This window comes from Penaeus japonicus, unplaced genomic scaffold, assembly GCF_977035675.1.
Source record: "Penaeus japonicus unplaced genomic scaffold, GWHDUDI00000001_assembly GWHDUDI00000010, whole genome shotgun sequence".
NCBI lineage: Eukaryota > Metazoa > Arthropoda > Malacostraca > Decapoda > Penaeidae > Penaeus > Penaeus japonicus.
The window spans coordinates 16,958,229-16,963,228 of NW_028234412.1; the positions used below are offsets into that span (position 1 = coordinate 16,958,229).

Sequence of the window (5,000 nt, forward strand, 5' to 3'; positions counted from 1 at the left end):
TCCCTGCAACCCCCCCCCCTATCTTTTTCACTCCCTTCATTTCCATTCCCCTCTCCGCCCCCCCCCCCCCCCTTTCCCCTCTCTGTTCCTTTCTCTCTTTCGCTCCCTTCTCCTTTCTCTCGCTTCCCTTCTCCCCTACTTCTCCGCTCTCCTCCCTTCCCTTCTCTCTTCCCCTTTCCGCACCCCTAACTTCCAGGCCTTTCCCTCTCCCCTCCCCTCTCTGCACTATTGCATTTTCATTCTCGTTTCGTTTTCTCTTTTGTATCTTATGTCTTCATGTTTGTTTGTTTTTGTTTTTTTGTTTGTTTTCTTCGTCTTACTGCTTTTTTTTTCTTTTGTTGGTCGTCTTTTGTTGTTGTTGTTTTGTCTTTATCTTTGATTTTGTCTTTGTTTTGTGATATCTATATTCTATTTTTCTTGTTTTGTTTTCTTTTCTTTCTTTTTTTGTCTTCTGTTTCGTTTATATTCCTTATCTGTTTTTGGAGGGGGAGAGGGGGAGGAAGGAGGTATAATTATTTATTTTTTTTTTTTTCGTCGTGATTACGTGTATTCGTTGAATTATCTCTTCAGCATGGATCGGTGTGGGATACCCCCTCCCCCGTCCCCTTCCCTCCCCTCCCCCTTCACCGCTACTCTGCTCTCTACTCTACTCTCCTTGTGTCCTGCATTGTTTTTCTTTTCTATTTTTTATGGTCACTTGTCGTTTTCTCTCTCTTTCTCTTTCTCTCTCTTTCTCTCTCTATTATACGTTATCATTGCCCTATATATCATTACACGCTATTATCATTTATCAACATTGTCTGTTTATCTTCTTCCATGACATTTCCTAGTTTCTCACTCATCCACGTTTGGATTTTTCTCTAAGTTTGATGCATCCTTTTTGCATTCTTTAATTCCCCTCTTTCCACCTTTCATTTCCCCTTGCCCCTTTGTTTTCTCCTTTCCCTCTGCTCTCTTTCAGTAATCCTCCTTTTATTTCCTCTTCTCCCTCCACTTCCTCTCTCCCTCTCCTTCCCTTCTATTAATCATATGCTTTCCTCTTTGTCCTGACCGCCTTTTTTTACAGATGCGCCCATACATGTAAACATTTACATGCACACGCAAACGCATATCCACATACATACATACGGACGAGCTCATGAACATATGTACATAAACAAACACACACACATACACATAAACACAAACACACACATATAGGCGCATACACACACAAACATTCAAACACAGAAACACACAAACACACACAAATAACCAAAGGCTCACACAAACACACACGTCCATGAACATAATCAAAGAAACCCACTCACGCGCACATATAAACCCTTTCGCTCACCCTTACATAAATTATGACATGTTTATCGTTGTTCACGGACCATGAACAACTTCCGCCCCCTTGTTCATATGCATTTCACGTTCCTCTTTGTTATTGAACTTGCCTCCGTTGGTGATTGTCAACAGACTTGGAATAGTAACTTGGAATTGTGTGTTTATGAGAGAAAGGGAGTAGAGAGAGACAGAGAGAGAGAGAGAGAGAGAGAGGGAGGGAGGGAGGGAGGGAGAGAGAGAGAGAGAGAGAGAGAGGGGGGGGGGGGGGGAGGGAGGGAGAGAGAGAGAGAGAGAGAGAGAGAGAGAGAGAGAGAGAGAGAGAGAGAGAGAGAGAGAGAGAGAGAGAGAGAGAGAAACAAAGACAGACATACATACACACACAGAGAAACACGCTTACAGATAAACACAGAAACATACAAACAGACAAAGAGACAGAAGGTGACAAATGGTAAATAAACAGTCAGTGACGTTAATAAATCGATCAAGAGAAAAAATAAAAAGATAGACAGATGAATATATAAGTAGAAAGGGAATCAAGCAAACGCAGGGAATTTAGGTCGATAGTTAGATAGATAGACAAAAACTAATAGATAAACTAATCAGTTAAGCAGACAGATTTGATACAGTCAACTAGATAAACAGATAGACAGATAGACATACAAATAGACAAATAAACAAAGAAGGAATAGAGAGAGAGACAATCAAATGATGGCAACGGAGCATCTCATCAGTGTGGCTTTGCATTTCCTTCCAAGGGGCATTTATAGCGATATGAAGATTAGCTAAAGGACAGAGGGCGGGGGGGGAGGAAGGGGGGTAGTTGGATGAATGGAAGGATTAAGATAGATAGACAGACAGGACATATAGATGGATAGACAGAAATAAAGGCAGATAGACAGACAGACAAACAGACAGAGAAGTGAATAAACAAGAAAAAATAAAGAAAGAGAATGATCTAACCATAAGTCAAATGGACATGAAGATGAAAAATCAAAACACATAGAATAAAAAATAGAAGAAGAAGAAAAAAAACAGATATACAAATCAAGCAAAATGAAGAGAAAGGAAAAGAATGGGAGAGAGAGAGAGAGAGAGAGAGAGAGAGAGAGAGAGAGAGAGAGAGAGAGAGAGAGAGAGAGAGAGAGAGAGAGAGAGAGAGAGAGAGAGAGAGAGAGGGAGAACAAATGAAAGGAAGAAAACAAAGGTCATATACTTATTCACGCTTTCCTAAGATCCTTCGTATTCAAGAATGTTCCCCTCTACCGATTAAAGGCAAGAAGGGAACGCTATTCCTTAGCAGGTTTTCGCTTAAGATCGCAGATTAATTTCAGGAAGAGATAGAAATAAATTTTCAAAAATCGGAGATTAATTCGTCCTCATCTTCCACAGAGGGATCTTTTACATATCAGGTTCTAATATCAGAACTTGATATCTATTCCAAACAAGTGCTATTAGAGCGAGGGAGGGAGCGGGAGGGGGGAAGGAGGGGGGGAAAGAGGAGAAGAGTGAAATGAGAATAGAGATGACGGAGAAAAGGAAGACAGAGGGTGGGGGGGGGGGGGCTGATAGACAAACAGAGAGGGGAAGTCGAAGGGAGGAATGAGGAGATGAGGGAAGACAAAGAGAAAGGTGGAAGGAAAGGATGGAGGAGAAAGAGAAGAAAAGGGAAGAAAAAGAGGCATATGGGGAGAGAAAGGAGAAGAGGAAAGGGCAAATAATAAAGGAATGAAAGGAATAACAGTGAAACAGGGACAGAAAGCAAGAACAGTGAAAAAGAAAGAGAGAGGACAAAAGGAAGACAAGAAGGGAGGAGAAACAAAACCACAAGGTATGTGACAAAACGGGACAACTTATGACCTAAATGAACAAGTAAAACGTAAGGGACAGCACGTACCAAACAAGACAGTGGGAAGAGAGAGCAAGAGAGAGAAGGGAAGGAAGGAGTGGGGAGAAAGGAAAACGAAGGCAAAAATAAAGATAAAAAACAGAGCGCGCAGCTGAGTTTAACGTATCGACCGAAGAGGTTCTATAATCAAAGAGGCTATCACCGTGGAGAGCAGTTTGATGATGCCGTATCAAATTATGTAACCCTCTCTCTCCCTCTTTCCCCTTCATTGACGCTGCCTTTCCCCCTCTCTTCCCATCGCCTTTCTTCCCTAGTCCCTGCTCCCCTCTCTCTTCCTTCCCTTCCTTCTCTCCTCTTCTTGCTTTTCTCACCTCTCCCTTCCTTCTTTTCCACCCATCCTTCCTCTATTTTGTCCCTTTTCCCTTTTCCTTTTCTCTTTTTCTTTCTCTCCTCCTTCTTTCCTCTTCTCTCATCTCTTTTTCTCCTCCTTTTTACTTCATTCCTTCCTTTCTTCCCTCCATCCCTTCTTTCTTTTCCTTTTTTTCTTCATTTTCCTATGTGTCTTCGCCCCTACCATTCTGTCTTCCTCCTCTCTCCATCCCTCCATTTTTCTTCCCCAATTTTCCTCCTCCTCCTCCTCCTCCTCCTCCTCCACCTATCCTTCTCTTCTCCTCTTACTGCTTCATTTTTTTTCCTTTCCTCTGTCCATCTCTCCTATTCTAAAATGAATTCAACATTAGGGGCAAAATGTAATCTGTGTGCAAAATGCGCATGCAAAAGCAGCATTACCTAAAGTGCTTTCGGATTCGCTGAACATTTTAATGTACGCATGATGTCTAATGTATCTGCAAGGAATGAATGGATGCCCGAATGAATCTTTATTCATTTATCTATTCATTCATCTAGAGAATGAAACAGTCATAAATAATACATCTTGAGTTGTTGTCGTTTTTTTCTACTTTCCCTGAAGAAACACATAGACAAATATGAATAGACACAGTGCGGAAATCGTAGTGAAAAGTAGAAAGACTATACTGTGAGTAAAGAAAGGAAACAATCTATACATGAGAATGTTAACTCTAGATCACTTAACTTGAATGTTTAAATGGTACCACTTACCTCACCCACTACAGATACCAATTTCAGAAGAAAATATTTCTAATACGATTCTATTAAATCTGACGACAGTAATGGACAGTATGATATAGATTTTCTTTTCAGTGAAACGTAAACGTACTGATGGAAAACAAAAAACTACTTAAAGACTTAGAAAGCTGTGCTGTTTAAATGTGACTTTTACACTTGTTTTAAGTGAATATCCTACGTATGTGTTTTACAGTTAGAATATCTATAACGGGGAAAAATAACAAACATTCTTTAACAACTGAATCGATTTTCTGATGCAGGCTTTATGTGGTTTCAATATAAGAAGTAATGCCGTGACATCGAATATGCTATTTCATGACTTTCATTGCTTTAGAGTAGGAGGATCGAATAGTTATAGAATCCAGAAAAAATATATATTTTTGTTATAAAATTGATAAGCTATGTTTAGTTTAATTACTTGAGGGGAGATAATGTCTAGACTGTATAATCTATATAATAAAACGTTGTCTTCCCCCGAAGTCCTTAAGGGCTGAGTAGGGAATTAGATAAATTCTGGAATAAAGATGGTAAGGATAAAGAAGGAGATGACCAATATGGTTATAATAACACGAGCAATACTGATGAGAATAATGATAGCATATTAATGATAATAAGAATGGAATGAATAATAATAATGATAGCAAGTGTAATTACATAATAATAGTAGACAGACAACAAT

General features: G+C 39.8%; 1 protein-coding gene across 2 annotated transcripts in view; it reads right to left on the reverse strand.

Annotated features, from left to right (window-relative positions):
• The window catches only part of LOC122249936 (uncharacterized), a 142,668-nt gene that overhangs the window by 14,182 nt on the left and 123,486 nt on the right, over window positions 1-5,000 (reverse strand). The window lies entirely within an intron of this gene.